The sequence below is a fragment of the Pongo pygmaeus genome, chromosome 12, assembly GCF_028885625.2.
Source record: "Pongo pygmaeus isolate AG05252 chromosome 12, NHGRI_mPonPyg2-v2.0_pri, whole genome shotgun sequence".
NCBI classification, from domain to species: Eukaryota; Metazoa; Chordata; class Mammalia; order Primates; family Hominidae; genus Pongo; species Pongo pygmaeus.
The window spans coordinates 113,006,214-113,028,885 of record NC_072385.2 but is presented as its reverse complement, the minus strand read 5'-3'; positions in this window follow the sequence as shown (position 1 = coordinate 113,028,885).

Here is a 22,672-nt window from a genome sequence, read left to right as displayed (position 1 = left end):
CCACGTCCTCCTGCCCCGGCTGTGAGTGTACGTGACTAAGCAGCTGTCAGTATCACCTATCCGATGTTGGGAATCCCTCTTTCACCAAGGGCCTGAAGAGTAGGTGATCAGAGCACTACTCTAGGGTGCTAATGCATGCACTTCCAGACCATCTTCCATACTTTCTTTAGACATCTGTGTAGCCATTTAAAATACATCGTGTGCTTGCACCTTGCATGAAGTTCTGTGCTCTACATCTCACTGTCACTTATCTCAGCGCTGCTCTCAGGGCTGCATCCACATTCCTTTGTCACCCACTGTTCCTGGATGTGCCAGTGGCTTTTACTGTGTGCTCCTAGAAGTCTTTGAGGGCTCTCTCTGGTGGTAAGAGACAGGCAGGCTGGAAGTGGAGGGCAATGAATGCCCTGGGAGCGGCCCTCAATCAACATGGTGAGAATACCCAGCTCTCCACCAGCGCTTCCGGAGATCACTGCCTGAGGAAATGAGTTGCACTCAAATCCTTGCCTTGCGTTCTGATCTTGAGTTATCTTCTTGTGCTTGAGAACTCCACATGTTGCTCTATGCAGACATATTTTCAGTGTGTCTGACTGTCACATGGAATCCCAACATGTGCTCATCACTACAAGCAACACACCCATATCCCTGGCAACAGATGCCGAGATTGCCCATGGCCTGTCTGCTATCAGACACAACGCTGGGCCAGCCATGCTTGGCCGCCTGTCCTTGTGGGTGGGTGAGGGAGGTAAGCTAGGCTCTCTGGGGCATACACCCAGGTGTGGGATTGCTGGGGTTTAGAGCGTATGCACACTTCATCTCACTAGGTGTTGTCAGACTTCTCTCTAAAGTGCCTGCACCAGCCTATTCTCCCACCAGCAATGTGTGAGCATTGACTCCCTCTGGTTCGCAGGCTGGGTTCTCCAGAGACACTGAGAGGGTGGTTGGTGAACAAAAAGCTGATTATAAGGGATCAGCACCTATGAGGAAAAGCAGGAGGAAGTGAGACTGAGTAGTGGAAGAAGTTGAACTAGGAAGTGGGCACGGCAAAGCCTTAGCTGACCCTGTGGAGCCCTGGAGTGAGTACTGCTGAGATGGCCAGGCTGTCATAGTCCATCTTTCCTCTGCAGCTGGGGCCGACCCGCAGCGAGGCTGTTTGCTGACTGCATGCCTTGTGCTCCCTTCTTTGAATGGGCATCTGGGGGATATCTCCCTGCCAATCTTACCTGTGAAGTGGGAACTCATTGTTATTTTCATTTGCATTTCCCCAATCATGGGTGAGCTTCAACATCTCTTTATGTGCTTATTAGTAAAGCTGATATTCAGCCAGCAAGAGCCAGTTGTTGAAATAGCCTCTGTCTGAGCCCCCAAATGCTCCTCCGCACTGACTTCCCCAATGCAGCCCCTCCACTGGGACCCCCGCCCTGGGCCTCCCCATAATCCCATATTCACAGGGGTGCCTGGCCCTGAGGGGCATGACCCTGCAACAGTGCTGCAGCCTGAGCCTGTTTGGATTGGTCAGCGTCTGTGCCATATCTGCTGTGAACTACTCAGAAAATCACAGGGAGTATTAGCTACTGATGCTTCCTCTCTGTGAATTGCCTATTTATGACTTGTTCCCATCTTTGTATGGGGTGTCAAAAGCTCACTCTCAAATCACCCAGAAGGATGCTGTTTCAGGTTTCTGGATCTTGTTAAAGGTGTGGAGTGGGGAGGAAGGGGAAGTGAGGGGAAGTGAGGGCTGGGGAGGAAGGTCCCTAGGCTTGCATCCTTCGAGAATCAGCAGGTCTTCTGGCCACGGACCAAACAGATCCAAGGCCTAGAAGGTTGGACTGAGGATACTGGGTTCCTCAGGCACAGGAGAGCCAGAGCCTGCTCCTGGGGAGGCCGGGAGCCTGGGCGATCAGTGCAATTCCTCAGAATTGCTCCTGCACACCTCCTGTGCAATGTTCCTGGCATGTGGGGATGTGCCCTGCACTGCCTCCACCCAGGCCCAAGACACCTACCTCCATTACTCTAGCAGGGTCCCACTAGCCTCTCTGCCAGCTCCAGGATCTCTCACAAATGCCCTTATTTACACTGAATCACCAGTAGCCATCATTTCTAAAATCCAAATCTGAACATATCCCTTGAATTTTTAAAGTCTTTCAAAACTTCTCCTTATCTATAGCATAAGATCCCTTGGCCCAGCACACAAGATCCTCCCTAATCTGGCTCCAAAACTCTCATCCCTGCCCCATCTCCTGTGCCCTGTTCATCTCTCTCTGCCTCTCCTCCATCTGCAAATAGGTCTAGTGCTCTGCACCCTGTGCCTTTGCTAATAGGCTTCCTTCTGCCCCGAATGCCTCCCCATCCTTCCCTCCTGGACAGTTCTGGCTCTTGGATCCACGTCACCTTCTCTGTGAGGTTTCCCTGACTCCTAGTGGTCAGAATGAGTGGCCTTCTCCACAGGGCTTTCTCATGGTGTGAGTCCTGGGATCAAAGTTAAATAATTAACCAGGTGAAGAAAAAGAAGAACAAAGAAGGGTATTCTAGGAAGATGGAACAGCAAGAGCAAAACCTGGAGTAGGAGAGAACATGGAAGATTTGTGCCCCAGCAGGTGGTAGCTCAGCAGGGCTGAATGGTAAAGTGTGTGAGTCATGGATGTGTTAGGGGACCAGGTAGGAGCAGCCAGAAATGAAATTTAAGAGAGGCAGAAGCCGTGTGGTGGAAGTGTGACTTCCCTGCTGGTGATGGGGCGCCACAGAGTGAGTTATGCAGGAAGAAGCCTGGCCAGTTTGTCACTGGGTTCATGTGCCTCCTATAGGGCTGATCCTGCTCAGCAGATTACGTAGCTGGAGCTTTTCCCAGAATCCTCCGACACGATGAGCTCCCACTGACACTGGGCACAGGCACTGGCCTTCCTCAGTTCCTGAAAACTTGCTGCTTTGTGAGTAGTTTTGTTCCAAGGGTCCTGAGACTTCTGGTCCAAGGATAGCTGAACCCAGGTAAACTCTGGACTCACTCCTGAGGCTTCAGCTCCTATTAAAGTTGCCCCCTAGTCTTAGTGGGATATTTCTGAGAGGCAGCCAGTGGACCTGGAGATGCTCCAGCTTCACTGTTGGCTTCACTGTGGCTGGAGGGCTCCATGCCTTTTGTGTTTTTGACCAGATGGACTGTTTGCTTCAAACAGCTTCCAGAACTCAGGCTCCAACCAAGAGGACGTGGCTGCCATTAGGATGGAAGTAAAGGACAGTGTCCCAGCCTGAGCCCAAAGACCTCCCCCGCACCCCCGGGGAAGAGCTTGTGCTGTGGGGGCCCCACAGAAGCCTGTGTTTTCATTACGAAGCAACTTTAGGAGGAGTGTGTTTGGGGGGAAAAAAGACGGTGGGGTAATAAGTCTGCAATAATGGGTGCCATGTGGAGGAAGGCAGAGTTACCCAGTGAAGGAATAGAAAACATGGTTTATATTTTCAACAGTTAGAGAAAGAAATGAAAACTGAATATTTGCTGCACCTGTGAAAACATATTTGATCATGACGGCAAGCCCAGCATTCTTAGTGTGGGATTCATATTTCATAACTCGTGTTCAAACAAGAAAAATGATTATAATGTTAAGTATTTCCTGAGTTTATTTTGATGGATGACAGAATAAGTACTGTATCTTTCACTCATTAAAATACAGATTGGTGTAATTTAATAAATGAACTTAATACACAGATGTTCCAGGCTGTTTTAGCAGGGTGTATATTAATCAACTTCTTTATATATGATCCTCTTTTATATTTTTGAAGAAACTTGCAGGAGCCAAGAATTTATTAGATTTGCATGCTGTAGGACGAGTATCAGATATCAGGTACATGCAGGAGTGTATTAAGATGAAACGGAGCCAGATCCACAGAGCAGCCCGGCCCCCACAAGGGTTGTCCCTGGGCTCCCGGCTGGCTCTCTGTGTTGTCTCAAAGAGGTCTCGGTTCCCTGCTGAACTCGCCTGCTGCCACTGCCTTGGGGCCACTCAGAGGTGCCTCTGGAGACCTGGGTGGGAATGGTGGCCTTGTGTACTTTGGTGGCCCAGATTGGGCAGTGGCCCTGTCATGGGTAGGAGCCTGCAGCCCAGCAGGGGCCTCAACAGCCCTTCTGAGGTTCCTGGCCTCTCCCGGAGGCCTCTCAACCCAGTGCTGCTGTCCCTTTTCTCATTCCCTCTCAGCAGCACATTCGGGGCTGATGCTTTGTTCAGTCTGAGCTTGTTTGGCAGGAGGGAAGCTTGTCTTGCTAACAAGAATACAAACTCCTGAAGGCAGGGGCTGTGCCTTCCTCATCTCCCACAGTCCCTGCTCTATGAATGTGGCTGATTTGTCCGCTGTCCTGAATCCATCAGAGAGCCAAGCCCAGTCTCCTGCTGGACTTGGCTTTGGAAGAGGAAACAGAAAGCTTGGCTTGGGCATCCTGGAGGGTTCTGGCTAGGAGTGGTTGGCAGGGTGAGGACATTGTGCTAACTTAGCTCTCTGGCTGCGGACTGGCCCTGCGGAGGAGAAAGAAAGCATCAGAATGGGAACTTGACTTCAGCCACCCTCTCCTCTCCTTTGCAGATCCCGTTGAAAAGCGATATGGGGTCCTAGGAAAGTCCGTCTCTGGCTGGCAGTGGTTGTGTGAAGGGCTAGGGGGAATGTCTTAGGCCAGATAACACATTTCTTGCAGCTGCTCTGTCCATGCAGAGCACATAGTTTTCTCTCAGAGCACCTTGCACACTCCTCGTAGTTCCAAAACTGCAGTTATCCTACCTGATGCACGAACCGGATAGGGACCCCTCCTGGGCCATCTCACCCATTTCTGCACCTCACTCCTCATTAGTGTTTGACCCAGGCCCCCACGCCCTCCTGTCGTCGCCTGGGTAGATCGTGCAGGTTGGCTGGTACGGCTTTTGTGAGATGAGCTGCAGCCCAGAACACAGGCGCTGGCATCCCTCTGCCCCCACCAAGGATGGGTGACCCCCGGCAGCTGCTGCTTGAGCTGCCCCTTTTTTTCCTGCAGCCCCCTGCACACCTCGGTGGCTCATCAATCACATGGGCAGGTCCTGCGGGTGGGTAGTGGCTCTGCTGTCACATGCCTGTTTGCAATAAGCTCCGGTCATAATCATTAATCATTCATTGAGGCTGTGGTTAGCGGCTCTCAGTCAAGGGGATGGTTTCAGGTTTTCCAGGCTAAGTGCCCCTCCATCAAGCATCCTCCTCAGCCCTTTCATGTCTAGTCATGTGATGTTCTGGGCACACTGAGCTGGCCACCAAGGCCGGGCTTTGTTCTGTAGGGTTGCTCTGAATGTTTCCCTCAGCGCGGGTGGAAGAGTTCTGGGCCCCAGCTCCAGTTCAATTGGGTTCAACAAACATTCAAACATTTCCCGAACACCTCCTAGATGCTAGGACCTCTGCCATTGGGAAAGGAAACGTCCTGAAATTGCAGAAAGGAGAGTTGGAGCATGCTATACGCAGGGCTATGCCCAGCTCCACGAGGGTCCTGCCTGGCTTCAAGGATAGGGATTCCAGTGTCTGAAGCTATAAGAGTTAGGGCAGGGGCTGAGAGTCTGGGTGCGGAGCTTGTTGGTCTGCTAACTGGATTGTGAAGATGGCCTGAAGATGTTACTGAGGCTGAGGCTGCAGACTCTATTTCAGTATCTTTCCTCAAGAATTTTTCTTGCCAAGACAACACATTCACTGTGTGGTCATCCACTGAGGCTTTACTTTGATCTAATATTAGAACTCTGGGTCTTCAAAGGCAAGAGATCTCATCTGGTTGAGGAAATCAGGTGTGGAAGGCTACGGATAAGAGGTGGGATTTGGCTGGGCTGGGACCTCAGCAAAGACTTCCCTAGGCAGAAGTGGGCAAGAGAAGGCTCTCCAGGTGGACAGGGCAGTGGGAACAAAGGCACAGAGGACAGTCTGAGTCACTGGTGGCCAGGGTCTTTGTGCCAGGGCAGTGGAAAGTGAGGGTGGGAGACCAGGGCAGTGTGGAGGCCCAGAATACTGGGCTGAGTCTCTAGCACTGAGGACCCCAGCTGTCACCACCCTGCCTGGCTGGTCCCTGTGTTCTCACCCACACCTCTCATCCCTGCCACATAAGATGCTTTGTGTGTGTGTGTGTGTGTGTGTGTGTGTGTGTGTGTGTGTGCCAGCTGAACAGCCATTCTCCTAAAACCTTTCTGTTTTTCTCACATTGTTTCCACCACCTGGAAAACTTTTTCTCTTTCCCTCTTGGAGAATTTCTACTCATCCTTCAAGATCGAGCTCATCCTGATCTTGAGGATCTTGAGGAGTGCAAGGTCATCCTGATCTTGAGGAGTGCAAGGATGCCACTCATCCTTGCAGCCTTCCCTGACTGCCAGGGTCTGCATAAATGGCCCTCCCTCTGGACTCCACACTGGGGAGTGTGCAATGCTGTTTACCACCCACCTGGAGCTTACTTTTGGTGGGGAGTATGGGTAGTGATGAACTGAGATCTGCCTCTGCCACCTAGTGCCTGTGTAACCTCCTCCATCACTTCTCCTGTAAGAGGCAAACAATATTGCAAAGAATTTTGAGTAGCAATAATAGAATTTTTAAAATGGCATGTGTAATATGCCCACTACAAAGCCTGGCATGGAAGAGATGTTCAGACAAGTTTAGGCTGCCTCCCTTCCTGAGCACATTTTTCCATGCATCACTGTGCACACTGACAGGTAAGTCTCTGCCACTAGGCTGGGTGAGCCATGGAGGGAGTCTTCTGGTACCTTCTGCATCTAGCACAGTAACTGACCGGCTCGGGGCACGGGCTCACTCCAGGGCCACCTTGAACCCATTCACAAGGAGAAGGGGCAGCGTTGAGCAGGGCAAGCTATAGCTGTGGGGACCAAGTTTGTTCGTGGGCAAGCAGTAGCTGTGGGGACCAAGTTTGTTTGTTTGTTTTTCTTACTAATGTTCTGATTAAGCTAGAAACTTCCTGAAGTCATACAATTCTTCTATCCCCAGAGAAAGATTTGAATAAAGTATCCTCTTGTGGGAAGGAAAATAGGAGGTAATTAGTTCAGTGGTTTTCAGACTTCGTAAAGGACTGGAACCACTTTTTCAAATGAAATTTAATATGGAATCTTTAAGCTACAAAAACAGACAGAGCATTATTTTATGAAGATATGCATATTTATTTATTATTATTTATATTAATCATTGACTAATAATACATTTATCATGTCGACAAATATATTTATTTTATTATCTCAAACTTATGACAAATAGAAAAGCACAATGAAGCTGTTTTAATCAGCACCAAAATTAGAAATTGGGCATTTATGGGGATCCATGTCTTAGTTCAGTTTCAGAATCCAATTTACCTCCATATTTTATTTTGTTTTCACAGCTTGGAGAAAATCCTACTTTTCAGTGCTGAGTAGATGCAAATGATTATTGTTCTGTGACAGTCTGTCTTGTGACCTCAGAGCCCTGCAATTAATCAGACAAGTGGCAGGAGGAGCTCTGTGATGAGATTTCAAGAAAAAATGAGTTCATCTGGTCACACAGTGTTTTAGTTGTTCGTCTGCACAGTGTTAGGACTGGCTATCTTATTGATTGTACTAAATCACAGTATTATCAATGACAAAAAAAAATTTTTTGTATATTAAGTTTTGAAATGAAACATTTCTAAAATCCATAAAGTAACTTCATGGGTCTTTGGGATCCAAAGCACATGATATGAAAACACTGAATGAGTCTACCCCTGTACACTACAGATGAGTAAACTGAGGCCCGGAATGTGACAAGGACACCTCCAGGCCCCACAGAGAATTGTTGGTGGGCTGGGATGAGAACTTAGGCCTTCTGCATCCCACCCAGGCCTCCTTCAACTGTATTCTCTGTCTCTTTTTCCTAATTTATGCTAGTAAAAAAGTGTTTCATTATTTTTAAAAATAAGTTAGACATCCCATCTCTGTAGTTTGGTTTATAGCCGAGGCCTTCTTACATTCCAGCATGGAGTGTGAAACAGGCTGCTTACTGGAGTCCATAGTACAACCCGGAAACCTCCATCAGTGTCTTTCCATCTCACCAGGAGAATTCTGCCCTGGTGATAGATAATTGAAATGGATTTGGCCAGCAGGGCCTATATAAAATGATGATTTTATGTTTGTTCATCTGTCAGAAAAGTAGAAAGCAAAGCTGGTAATTTGTGTTAACTAAGCACCTTCATTATAAGAACTCAAGGGAAAGGGTGGGGAACAGAACAATTTTTCGTCCAGCTGTCCCGGATCCTGAGGATGATTTGTGTCGTTAAGATGAAATTCTAATAATGTTGAGCGTATGGAAAAGTTTAAGCCAAACACGACGGGTCATTTTCTAAGTGTTCAACTTGAATATCAAGAGCTGTGCAGCTTCCTTTCTCAAACTCCTGCTTTTCCTGGCTGGGCCATCTCATATTGTGCCTCCTGCAGGCTGCAGAAGTGGCCTCCATGAATTCTCAGCCCACAGATGGCATCTACCCAGTGAGCCATGACCTGGGATGGAATGTCACAGAGGGGCCCACCCTGCCCACTTTTCACCTGAGGAGGCAAGAAGAGGCCTTGCTCTTGGGTGTGTTGGATGCTCACTCATGGCTGCTGTAGTCTTCTCTTCACCCTTTCCCTCCTGACTGCTGATTCTATCTGGCGAGTGCTCAGCACCCAATTCCAGACAACACTTTAAGGGTGACCCCTCTTGTGTTAAGGCAGCCCTTTCTGGAGCTGTTCTTACGTGTAGGGAGAACAGACTAATGGTCCCCAGCAGACTCCTCCATCCCCAGACATTCTTCCTCCACTTGATCTTCCTATGAACCTGGAAATCCCTTCTCAGAAGGCAACCTTTCCTGTCCTGGCTAGAATTCAGGGTAGGAATGAATACCCCAGAAGGTATTCTTGTTGGGGTAAGTGGCTAGCATTGCTTTGTCTTTCAGAGCAGACATTTCTGCAGGGTACAGAAAGCATGAGGGCCCTGGGAGGCTGCAATTGTAGGATAGGAACCCTGAGAAGAGAGGAGAGGAAATGGGGGGAGTTTGAGGTGCTTGGATGGGCTGGGCTGTCTGATCTGTTTTACCCTAGGAGAAAGAAAGTAAAGAAAGAGTCAATCAGGTGGGACATTTTGAGGTGGGGCTGTCTCGTACCCCTTGGGAAAAGGAAAGCTCTTTGTCTGACCAGCCCTAACTGTTAAAGGTGATGAGTGATTCTTCAACTTGCAACATGGATCCTGTCTTTTTAAAAGGGTTGAGAGCTGAGTTTTCTTATAGAACAAATTTCAAATAGGATTTGATTCACCTACACAGAAAGTGATTTACCCTCATACCTTCAAGAACACATCTGTTATGCAAAGCGAAATTGTAATTGGGCTTCAAAAGTAATCAAACAAAAATAAGGAGTTTTTTTTCCTGTTAGAGAATAAGGTGTCCCTGCCATACAAATAATGTTTGCTAATTCTGAAGGGTGTTGCTGCAGAGAAAGGGGAGAGAGAGAGACCTGTATGTTTGTTGGTCTTCAACTTGAGGCACTCCATGTGGCCTTGAGTTTCAGGTGGTCTACTATGGCTAAAACTACAATGTGGAGTGACATACTGTAACTAAACTTGGAGGAAAACCGTATCCTTTGAGACCAACACGTGCATCAGCACAGCTGCTCCTGACTGCAGCTGCAGAAGATAGACCCCCTCCCCCACACCCCCACAATTTCCTTAGCTAATTAGGAACATCTTCCCTGGATGGCCACCTCTCTCAGGAATTTGGACACAAGGGCACAGCTGAATGCCTCTGCCTTTACTGAATTCAGAATCTTATTTCTGAGGAAGTTGTACACTGAAGCGTTAAAGGCAGACCTGACAAAATAAGGATCAAAATGTTGCCAGTGAGTTTTTTTAAATTGCTATTTCCTTTGGAGCCTTGGTTGACCTTTATGTGTGAGGGGGTAGAAGTGTCCCCAGGAAATCTTAAAAACCTCAGGGGAAGCTGTTGACAGACTTCCAGAGAACTGGGTTTTTGTTTGTGTTCTGCAGGCAGAGAATAGCAGATGGACTTTGACGTACTCCAGACATATGAGCATAATCCTAAAAACATAGGTTTCCTACTTTTAGGCAATGTTTCCTCTTTGGCGGCATTACAACCCTGGGATAAAGAGTTTCATGGCACTATGGTGGGGTCCTGGTTAGATGGCAGTTTTTGAAACATTATAAAGAGCAGTCACCTGGAGGCAGAAGCTCTGTTTGTGAGGCAAGTCACCCAAGTGTCATCCATGGTTTTCTCATTTGTAAGTCGGGATAATGAAAAAGCTCTACATACACCCCTGAGCTGTTATGAAGATTGGATGGGCTGCTGGAGAAACGTGAAATGCTTCGTAATCAAATAGAAGGCTGCAATTGCAGGAGCAGGATAGGGTGGAGGGGATGCAGCCATGCAGGGTGAGATCTGAGGGAAGAGAGAAGAGGAGTAGAGGAACACATGAATTAATTTGAGAGAGAGACATTTTCTCAGTCTCCACAGAGATACACGATCTTCACTTGGAGACCTGAGCCCTGCTTCTATTCCATCTCAGAGGATTCTAGTCCAATAGGAATAAAAGGTCACTGCTGAGATGACCTAGTGTATTAATCTCCTTAGAATTCTCTGAGCACGTGATCAGAGGAAACATCCAAAAATGGGTAAGGCCCTGCTGCATTGACCCAGAGGTCAGCTGAAGCCTCCACATCCCTGAAGTTCCTGCTGTCCAGTTTATTCTGTGGTGCTGGAGCTGGGGTTGCTGGTGCATCCACAGTGAGAGCAGCAGAAGTGGGACCTACTATATGGAGCACAGAAAGGGAAAGATGGGTAACATTGAAGGTGGCTAGCCTTTCCATAGGCACTTACCCTGAAATGAAATCATAAAAGCTGATGACTCCTGGGCAGCCTGGGCCCAAAATCCTAGTCTTTAGTGTTACACTGGCTTAGCCAGGACTCAGGATCATAACCACCAGCCACTCGTGGACCACTTAAACAGAGGCTGTGGAGCCTCCGAAACCCAAGGTGGGACCATTAGTATTTTTGAGATCCCTAAAATCACTGAGCTGAGTATCTGGTAAATGGAGGTGCTCAGCCTTAGTCCTTTTCTTTTTCCCATCCCCCACTACTCCTAGAAGAATCCAGGATTCTGGTCCAGTCAGCTCCCTGACAGAGGTCAGAGCTGGAGCTCTCCAAGGTGCTGATGACCAGGCCAACTCCCCCAGAGGGCACATTACAATGCAATTATGCCTTGAAGCCCACCCAGGCTACCTGGGGACCTTTCTTTGCCTCCCTTCTTGTGACAAAGAGGACACTCTGATGGGCTTGAGTGAAAGAAGAGGCTGTTTAGGCATTACAGGTTGGTATAAGAAGACTGACCAAAGCTTCTGAACAGACCTGAGAATGTAAAGATCATGCCCCGAAATGATGGCTGGAGGAGCCTGGCTTGGGAAAAGCCTTGGAAGTAGCTACCTTATGGCCAGCTATGTCCACAGAGGAACATTCTCATCACCTGTGAGAAGTAGAAAAATGATGCTTTTGGCAAGACTCTAAACCCAGGCAGAGGGTGGTGGGTACTTGGGGCATCCTCTCGATAGATTATAGACATGACCAGTGAAACCAGCTGGAGGTTGTTTGAGCAGTTCAAGCCAGAGACAAGCACTGAATTAGGGACAGTAACCTTATCACTTGGAGAATCCTAAGAGCCCATCCTAGCAGGGCTTAGTGATCATGGGATGTGGCAGTGGGAGGAAGAGAGAGAAGTGATCTTTTACTCTCAAGTTAATGGCTTGGGAAACTGGACAGATGATAATACCATTCAGCAGGAGAAGTAGCATGTTTGGGAGTGGAATGATAAACGCAATTTACAACTGTTGAGTGTGAGTTGCCAGTGGTACTTCCAGATGGATTTTCCAATAGGAGTTGAGTATTCAGTTATGGAGCTCAGCAGAGAGGCCTGGGCTAGTGTTATATACTTGGGAATCATCAGCAAAGAGGATATGGTTTAAATGATAGGAGAGAGATCAAGCAGGTAAAACGTGTTGAATGAAAGGAGATGAGGGTGGAGAACAGGACTGTGATGGGATGTCTCTATTTGCTGGGTGTCGTAAGGTTCTGAGGCTGTCACAGGGCTGTCATCATCTGCTCACTGACCACTTTGCCAACCTCACACCATTCCAATCACTTCCTTTTCACTCTCCTCTAGCCACAGAGACCTTTCTTTCCCAACACACCAAGCTCGTTCCTACTTCAGGGCCCTTGGATTTGTTATTTCCTCTGCCAGGAAAGCTTTTACTGCACTGCTTCCCATAGCTGGGTCTTTCTCATTTTTCATGTATCAGCTCAAATAAAACCTCCCTGAAAAACTTATTTATGTAGTATTCATTCTTCTAAGTCCCTCTCTACCTCAGCAAACCTGCTTTATTTACTCTGTAGCACCATTATTATTGAAAGATTATATTCTATAATTGTGTACTTCTTACCATCAGTTTTCCCCAACAAAGGTATAAGCCTCCAGAGGGTAAGGATCTCATTTGTCTTATTTACTATTACATCCTCACTTTCTTGAACAGTGCCTGCTACATCATACCTACTTAATAAATAGTTGTTGAATGTATGAAAGAATTGTATTATAGGGGAAATTAAAACCAGAAAACTGTGAGATTCAGTTCAATAAATACTTGTAGAGCACCTATTCTGTGTCATGAATTGGAGTACATGATGGAGGCACAAATAAATAAACATGATCTCTATAACTTTGGAATTTATAATCCCAAGGGGGAGATAGAAATATGAATACATACTTTGGAAAAGAGACATTCTACTAGAGAAATAAATGCCAGAAGCTATGGGAATTTAGAAAAGAGGTACTTTGTAGAACCTGGAGGTCATGGAAGGCTTCCTGTAGGAAGCTGAGCCTTGGGTGAAGAGCCAGAGTTAGCCAGGCGGACAGGTATGAATGGGTAATAAAGAAAAATCAAGTGAGGGAAGTTCTGGAGAAGATGAAAAGATGATGAGTCAAGAGTACTGTGATATCTTTGAAAAGGAAGAGGGGGCCATTTTCCTTGGAGATTAAAGAGAGGAAGATTAAAATGAAGGTAAATATTGATACATTTGTAGGTATGTATGAAGAGGAAAATGTTGGTGTGGTTCTCTCCTGGTAGTCAGGATTCTGTGGGCATGAAAGTCACCTCAACACCCATTTGTCCATGAATTCCAGTCCAGAAGAACTCAGATTTTGGCTCAACAGAACAAAGAACATCCACGGTATATTAGTCCATTCTCATGCTGATATGAAGGAATACCCAGGACTGGGTAATTCATAAAGAAAAGAGGTTTAATTGACTCACAGTTTTGCATGGCTTGGGAGGCTTCAGGAAACTTACAATCATGGTTGAAGGCACCTCTTCATAGGGTGGCAGGAGAGAGAGAGTGCCAGCAGAGGAAAGGCCAGACACTTATAAAACCACCAGACCTCATGTGAACACACTCATTAACATAAGAACAGCATGGGGGAAACCACCCCCATGATTTAATTACCACCCACCAGGTCTCTCTCTCTCAACATATGGGGATTATGGGAATTACAATTCAAGATGAGATTTGGGTGGGGACACAGCCAAACCATATCATTCCACCCCTGGCCCCTCCCAAATCTCATGTCCTCACATTTCAAAACACAGTCATGCCTTCTCAACATTCTCCCAAAGTCTTAACTCATTCCAGCATTAACCCAAAAGTCAAAGTCCTAAGTCTCATCTGAGACAAAGCAAGTCCCTTCTTCCTATGAGCCTGTAAAATCAAAGCAAGTTAGTTACTTCCTAGATACCATGGGGGTACAGAAATTGGGTAAATACATCCATTCCAAATGGAAGAGATTGGCTTAAATGAAGGGGCTGCAGACCCCATGTAAGTCTGAAATCCAATAGGGCAGTCATTAAACCTTAAAGTTCCAAAATGATCTCCTTTGATTCCATGTCTCACATAATACAAGTCTCACATGATGCAAGAGGATGGTTCCCATGGCTTTGGGCGGCTCCACCCCTCTGGCTTTGCAGGATATAGCCCCCCTCCTGGCCGCTCTCAAGGCTGGCATTCAGTGTCTGTGACTTTTCTAGGCATACAGTGCAAGCTGTCAGTGGATCTACCATTCTGGGGTCTGGAGGTTGGTGGTCCTCTTCTCACAGCTCCACTAGGCAGTACCCCTGAGGGGACTCTGTCTGGGGTCTCCAACCCCACATTTCCCTTTTGCTCTGCCCTAGCAGAGGTTCTCCATGAGGGCTACACCCCTGCAGCAGATTTCTGGCTGGACATCCAGACATTTCCATACAGCCTCTGAAATCTAGGCAGAGATTCCCAAACCTCAATTTTTGTCTTCTGTGCATCCGCAGGACCAACACCAAGTGGAAGGTGCTGAGGCTTGGGGCTTGCAGCCTCTAAAGCAATGGCCTGAGCTGTACCTTGGCCCCTTTTAGCCATGGCTGTAGCATCTGGGACACAGGGCACCAAGTCTTGAGGTTGCACACAGTTGGGGCCCTGGACCTGGCCCAGGTAACCATTTTTCCCTCCTAGGCCTCTGGGTCTGTGATGGGAGGTGCTGCCGCGAAGGTCTCTGACATGCCCTGGAGATGTTTTCCCCATTTTCTTGGTGATTAGCATTTGGCTTCTCATTACTTATGCAAATTTTTGTGGCAGGTTTGAATTTCTCCCCAGGAAATGGATTTTTCTTTTCTATTGCATCCTCAGACTGCAAATTTTCTAAACTTTTATGCTCTGTCACCTCTTGAATGCTTTGCTGCTTAGAAATTTCTTCCACCAGATACCCTAAATGATCTGTCTCAAGTTCAAAGTTCCACAGATCTCTAGGGAAGGGGCAAAATGCCACCAGTCTCTTTGCTAAAGCATAGCAAGAGTAATCTTTACTCCAGTTTCCAACAAGTTTCTCATCTCCATCTGAGACCACCTCAGCCTGAACTTCATTGTCCATATCACTATCAGCATTTTGGTAAAAGCCATTCAACAAGTCTCTAGGAAGTTCCAAACTTTCCTACATTTTCCTGTCTTCTTCTGAGCCCTCCAAACTGTTCCAAACTCTGCCTGTTACCCAGTTCCAAAGTTGCTTTCACATTTTTGGGTATCCTTATAGCAGCGCCCCACTCCTGGTATCAATTTACTGTTTTAGTTTGTTCTCATGCTGCTATGAAGAAATATCTGAGACTGGGTAATTTATAAAGAAAAGAGGTTTAATTCACTCACAGTTCTGCATGGCTGGGGAGGCCTCAGGAAACTGACAATCATGGTGGAGGGCACCTCTTCATAGGCTGGCAGGAAAGAGAAAGTGCCAGCAGGGGAAATGCCGGATGCTTATAAAACCGTCAGATCTCATGAGAACTTACTCACTATCACAAGAGCAGCATGTGGGAAACCACCTCCACGATTCAATTACTTCCCAGAGAGTCCCTCCCACAACATTTGGGGATTATGGGGATTACGGGGATTACAAATCAAGATGAAATTTGGGTGGGGGCACAGGCAAAGCATATCACATGATAAGAGCTGCCCCAAAATGGAAAGTGCTGCCTCTGGATTCAGTGAGCTCCTCGTCCCTTGCTGTGTCTGAGCAGGACCATTGCAGGACTTGGGCTTTGGATTGGGCATTGTAGTCTACTGCCTTTTGGTCCTTCCTCCACATTATGGAGGGTAATTTGCTTTACTCAAAGTCTATTGATTTAAGTGTTTGTTTTCTTTCAAAACAGGGTCTTGCTCTGTCACCCAGGTGGAGTGCAGTGGCATGATCTTGGCTTACTGTAACCTCTGCCTCCCAGGCTCAAGCAATCCTCCCACTTGAGCCTCCTGAACAGCTGGGACCACAGGTGTGTGCCACCATGCCTGGCTAGGTTTTGTATTTTTTGTAGAGACGGAGATCTTGCTATATTTCCCAGGGTGGTCTCCAACTCCTGAACTCAAGCAATCTACCCACCTCTGCCTTCCAAAGCGCTAGGATTATAGACGTGGACCACTGTGCCTGGCCTACTGATTTACAAGTTAATCACATCTAAAAAAACCTTCATAATCACATCTAGACTAGTGTTTGACCAAATATCTGTATACTATGGCCCAGCCAAGTTGACACATAAAATTAACCATCCACAGGTGAGACACCTGCTGTGAGCCGGTTCACACCCATGTCAGCTGGGGGTAAATAACTTCCCAGGTTCTTTAAGGGCCAAGATGTCCCTCCTTCTCACTCTGCTCACCACAGACATGCACTCGGGGATGGAAGAACAGGGAATGTTGGTGCCCTTCTCAGGCATTTGCCCACATTCCTATCCAATCATATTTGCTCCTTCCAACCTGTTCCTTCCAGATTCTCCCGTCCAAATCTCACTTCAAACCCCTTTTCCCTGACATTGCATTTTGGACACTCTTCATTCTCTCCCTGGGAATTCTCCCTCACATTTGATGCTGGTGTGGAACACATTGCCCCTTTCAGCAGATAATGGATTCTTCTGCTCCCACACTGTCCTTCATAGGTATAGGAAAGTTATGATACAGAAAAATTCTCATTTCCATTTTGAAGCTGGAAAATTTCCAATGGAAAGGAATTATATTACTTGCCCCCAAAATCTTTCAAAGCAAGTCTCGTGCTGCCAACAGTGGGGTTTTCTGCATAGCCACACTGTTCCCCATCTGTGTCAGAATCCTCAGTGCATTTTTCAAGCTTAGTGCCCCAGACATCTCCAGCCTAATAAGAATAAGGTGTCCTGGGCTGGTTCCCAGCCAGGGAGGGAGTGAGCAGACACACATTCCTTTGAAGCCTGTTTCAGATTCTGGAATGCTTTACTGGAAACCACACAATCTCAGGAGAGATTCATCACCTCTCGGTGCTGCCTTTGGACTAGGTCAGGACAGGGGCCCTGAACCCCTGAATGAGACAGTGTCTGCCCTGATTAGTGGCTTCCTGTGTGGTGGCTGCAGGAGTTATTCAGACCTAGCCTGGGCAGATCTGGCTGAAATTCAGAGTGAACTCCCCACCTTATCTCCTCTCTCCCCATCCCTCCTCTTTCCTCATCTCATAGTTAGCTCCTACATATGCATGGCTGAGAGTTGCTCACAGAGGGTGAGGATTCAATCTTTAGAAATCTGGACAGAAGCCTCAGGGCCAGAAGCACAAGCAGAGAAAATCGTCTCTGGGCTTGGACTTGGAGACATTCTCCTGCCCAGCAACTGGAGATAGGGTTTGCACATTGAGGTGGAAGTGTCCCAGGTAGGCAGCTGTGGGGATAGGCATTGTGAGCTCTGGATGTGAAGTCAAGTGCCTTGAGACCGTATGCTGATTCTGCAGTTCCCTTCCTGATGACCTCAGGCAAGTCACACAGTCAGAGAATAGTGATTGCCAGATGTCCCCATGGGAATCTTTCTACTTCTCCTACTTTAGAATTAGGGAACCTCCAGGACTCCATAGGACTGACTTAAGGTCTCAGAGTGAGGTAGCGTCAGAGGCAAAACTAAAAGTAAACTATCCCAACCTGTATATTTCCCAATCATTGCCTCCATTCCTCCTTAATTTCTCTAGACCAGATTTTTTCCACTGCCAAATGAGGGCCAGTAATATCTCCCTCTAAGGACCCCTGTAAAAATCAAATGCAATCATAAAAGTTCTAAAAATGTGACAATGCTGGGTTCTCAGCGGTCTCTTGGAGCCTTAATGGCACCTACTTACATGTTCTCACCTGGGAGCAGCTGTAGGTTGCTGTCCCATATTTGATCTGTGGGTATGAATTGCAGGTTTGGGGATGCCAGGGTTGATGCCCAGCTGGTGCTCAGGATTATGTCTGTAACAGTTGTTAAAAACTGCAACACTTGCCACTCCAAACTCTCTGAGTGCCCGTCTGCCACTTTGGCCCCTCCCCCAGAAATTGTTGGACCTTCTCACAATCCAGAGATTAAAGGAGAAATATCTGAGATAGCAGGAGGTCTCTAAGGATCGTGCTCCAGGCCCATTGCCCCTCAGGATGGTCAGTGCCCATTCATATAATATATTTTGAATATCCCTGTTTTGGTTTTCTTTTTATGCAATAAACTGCCCTGAAACTTATTATTTATTATTTGTGATTATCTTTCAAAGGTCTGTGGGTTGGCCAGGTGCACCTGGCTGGCTCCCCATAGGGATCCCTTATGTACTTGCAGTCAGATGGTGATTGGAACTGCAGTTATCTGAAGGCTCAAGTGAGCCAGACATCTGAGAGCTTGTTTATGTGGCTGGCTGTTTATGGTGGCTGTCAGTGGGAGCTCAGTGGGGCTGTCAACTGGAACATCTATGCTTGGTCTCTCCAAGTAGCTTTGGTTTCTCACAGCAGGGTGCCTGATTTTCCAGAGAGAGAGAGAGAGAGCATCCCAAGAATCAGCATGCCAAAGGCAGGAAGCAGAACTGGTCCTGTGTTATTTCCACTGTGCTCTACTTGTCAAAGTGGTCAAGAGCCCTCCTAGATTCAAGGGCGTGGGAGAGTGCCAAGGTCACATTGTAGAAGAGCATATCAGGTGGGAGATATTCATTTTTGGATAATCTGTCACTGCTGGAAAACCTCACCAGACTGGAAATCAAGCTGTCTGAAGTCCCCTCCCTTTCCTTCCCAGGCAGGCCTTCATCAGTTATGGTACAAGAGTCTCCTTCCTTCCCTGAAGCTCCCTACCCTTCCTTTTAACCTCTCTATTCAAGAAAAGAGCTGCCAGCAGTTTTTCACACTCTTATACCAAAGGCCTCCACAGACACTTTGGCCAGATTTGCATCAACTACCACATGGCATGCCACTTCCTGGCCAGAACAGAGGGTGACATGAACCTCAGAGGTGTGAAGGAGACCAGTGTGGAATTTCTTTTCCTGTATGTATGTTGGGGAGAGGGGGAGTGTGGCAGGAAGCATTGCTGTCAGAGGTTTTTGGGCAAACTTTGGTCCCTGCCAGAGAAATGGGTCTGAGATGATGATAGAATACAGTGTGTCATGAAATAGTTACCTGAAAGGACTTTGCATTCCCTAAGCAAGTGAAAGCTCCATATCTTTGTAATTAAATACTCACTCCTACCTGCAGGTTCCTGCCCACCTGAGTTGCATTCTGAGAGGTGCCTAGCCAGCTCCTATTGCTGCTCAGAAAGGCTGTACCCTCACGTTCCATGAGCCAGTGCAGGGATTGGGGTCATCGTCAACCATCATTAGTATCTATAGCTATTGCACTGGCCTCATTCTCCCCTTCCAGTGTAAAGTATGGATGCATCTGCAATCCACGTCCCTGCCATGCACTCCCTAGCACCTCTCCTTGTCGAACTCTTGCCAAGCTGTCTTAGGGAAAATAATTTGCATGCCATTCTGTTCAACGCAGGAAAAACGAAGTGACTTTTTGACTCTCTCCATTCAACCAACCCCCAGTGTGCTTTGTAACTGAGGGAAAATCTGTTATTCATAAAGAAAAACAAAGGATGATAAATTATATGACCTTGTAAAATATATTAACATGAATCCACACTTTCTTCTGGATAATTGCATTTAGGGTGACACCAGCCAGAATCTGCTGCTTCTGCACGAATGCCAGTCTCCCTCTCTTGTTTTTCATTCTTTTAGTACAATCTCACAAAGGCCTGGCTAAGTCCAAGGGCCTCCATTGTCTCCAGGCCAGTACGTGTTATAATCTTGTTCACAATTTCATTGCTCAGTCTGAGTTAAGAGCTTCGTTAAAATGATATGTCTTCCACAGAGTTGTAAATGACAAGTGACCTTCTAACAAAATGTGGCCTCATTAGATGACAGGATGAATTAAATGTCACGATGCAGGATGGCAAGGTTTTGGTATTTATGAAGGTCAAATCAAGGGTGAATAATATAACAGAGTATTCCGTTTAAAGTCATACCAGTGTTCCTGGGAAACATTGCTGCTGCTGCTCTTTGGTGTTGTAAGAAATGGGTTTTCTGTAGGCTTTGCTTGTAGTGTAAGTTTGTGGGCTGTTTATGCTTTGCATGAAACAACCACCATATTTTAATTATAACTGGATGACTGGTTGGGGAAAACAAGCTGGAAAATGTCCAGAAATAACTCATTTCTGCCAATGGTTTTAATCTTCTACTCTAACCAATTATTCATTGGTGAATCGGCATTTTGCCAAAGAGGAGGCTTCAGGAGACAGGCTGCTTTGCTCCTCTGAGAATCCCAGTGATTTGGCTCTGTTGGACATCCTGTCTTTGCAGATCTTGTCTTTATCTTTTCAAGTAATAGAATGAGTCTGGTTTTTAAAGCTAAGCTCAGTGCAATTCACTGCATTGGGGCTACTCAGTGGAATGACAAAAGGATTTGGGGTTTACAGGAGTTGGCATTCTGATTGACCCAATCCTAAGATCTGGAGGCTGTTGAAGCAAGAAGCAAGGGAGAATTGCGGAGATGAAGAATGCTGAGACTCACAGGGGTGGTCCATTTCAGGTGGAAGGAGTTTATCTTCTTAAGCCCCCATCTTCTTGGGGGCCCAGGAACAGGACCGCCATATAGGATTGTGTAGGTTATACACAAGTGCACCCAGTCAAAGGGATGAGCTGTGGACAAGTTTTCGCCTGTGTTCCATTTGCTAAGCCCTGGGCCTAGGCTGCATCTATCCAGAGCTGGGCTTGGCAAACTGTGACCCATGAGTCAAATCAGGTCCACCACCTGGTTTTGTAAATAAATAATATTTTGGAACTCAGGCCCATTTATTGATGTGTTGTCTATGGCAGCTTTTGTGCTACAGTGGCACAGCTGAGTAGTTGTGAAAGAGACCTTATAGTTCCCAAGGTCTAAAGTATTTACTATCTGACCTTAACAGAAAAAGTTTACAGATAACTGATCTACAGGTAGGGGTATCTTTTTCTAATTTGCAAAAGGCACTCTCTTCCTGCCAATTCCTGCCAATTCAGAGTTGGATCTTAAAGATAGGGCTGCCTTTTTCTAATTTGCACAAAGGTGCCTTATGGGTTAACAAGGCCTTAAGGAGGAGATCCCAGGCATGTCCCTGACAGGGTGGAAGCCTCGGGGGAGCCAGGGCGGCTTGCATGGTCTCACCCCAGCCCACCGCAGGCTATTGCTGGACTCTGGAGCTGGTTCCAGGCAGTAGAAGAGCCACAGGCCTATTGCTCAGAGAGGCTGTTCGGGTAGCCAGGGGCTGGTTTCTGCCACTCCCAGAGGTAAAACAAATGCTTTCCTTGTTCCTTTTCCAAATAACTGTAAAAGAGAAGGTTTGTTTTTGGATCTTTGTCGCTGGCCACTTCATAAAGAAATGTGAACTGTCTCATGACTTATCATCAACCACTTGTTTACACAGCAGGGCTGATTGACACGGTTTATTTTTCTGCGGTTTTTCTTCTAATCTAAAGTGAAATGTGAATCAATGGACCAAACAGAACCATTGCTTTGTAGAACATGCACCTGGAAAGGAACTCAGAGTTGTCCTGTGTTTTGGAAGCTCTGGAATCCCTCCTCGGGTTCAGATAGGAGTCAGCCCTAGTGAGGTATAGCAGCTTTCCCAAGGCCTTACAGAACTTGGTGGTACCTCCTCTGGTCAACTGTGGGCAGGACTTGGAGTCCAGACAGAGCTTTTTGGCAGGAAAGAGATTCCATGGTGGTCCAGATCGCAGGGAGTAGGGGCCTGGTGGGAATAATGGTGTCTACACTTTAAGCATGCCCAACACATGTAATCTCATTGGGTACCCCCAACATCCTCTGAGGCTGACACCACTTCCTCATATTCCGTTAGTTGTTGTACATATTCCATTAGTTGTTGAAATTACAGATAATTTCAAGTATGTCTATCTGGATGGAAGAGGATGATAAATCTAATGGTCTGTACATGTTAAAGGGACAATATAATGAGAAAAAAACAAGCAAAAAAATGAAACCTCCAGTCTCATTAATGCCATAACCTATTTTTAAAAAGTTGACTATGAGAAATCAGAACAGAAATGTGCTGGGTAGAGACAAGGTCATGAGGACAGATCTAGGAGTCTGAGGTTTGGGGGAGCTTGAATCAGGGATGAGAAGACTCCTCTTAGAAAATAGTGCCACAAGGGGCTGCATCACATGAGACAAAAGCCCAAAGCTGTTAGTTGCCCCTACTTGGAGGAGAGAGACATCAAGATGGGCAGCATCTGGACCCCACAAGGTATTTCCAGGCCACTTCCAAGGGCTGCAGCCACTCTAACCAGACCCCAAGAAGACAAGTTTGTCCTTTCCCTTCTTCCTGGTCTTGTGGCACCAGCCTGTTGTCCACTAGGTTGTGGGAGCCCTAGAACTTGGCCTGGATGTGTTATGCAGAACATATACAGTACCAAGGTCTGTCTGGAGCCTGCTTTCTGCAGGACTTCATGCCATGTTGCCACCTTGCCTCCCATATCTTCACCCCTCCCCACGCCATACAAATCCACATTACTCACAGAGACTCTGTATTGGCTACAGGAATCTTTTGTGGGAGGATGGTTGGCTCTTTTTCACTGGGCATCTTCCTCATAACTGAGATACGTCACCTAGCCTTGCTCAGCAAATGAACGAATTCCCCCAAAGTAAGTTGGAGGAGTGCCATTGATCTTAGGACACACTGAACTGAGTGTGAGTGTGTGAGTGTGTGTGGGTGTGCATGCATGTGACTTCCTCATGGGAACCTTGTTAGCCCTCTCTGCCT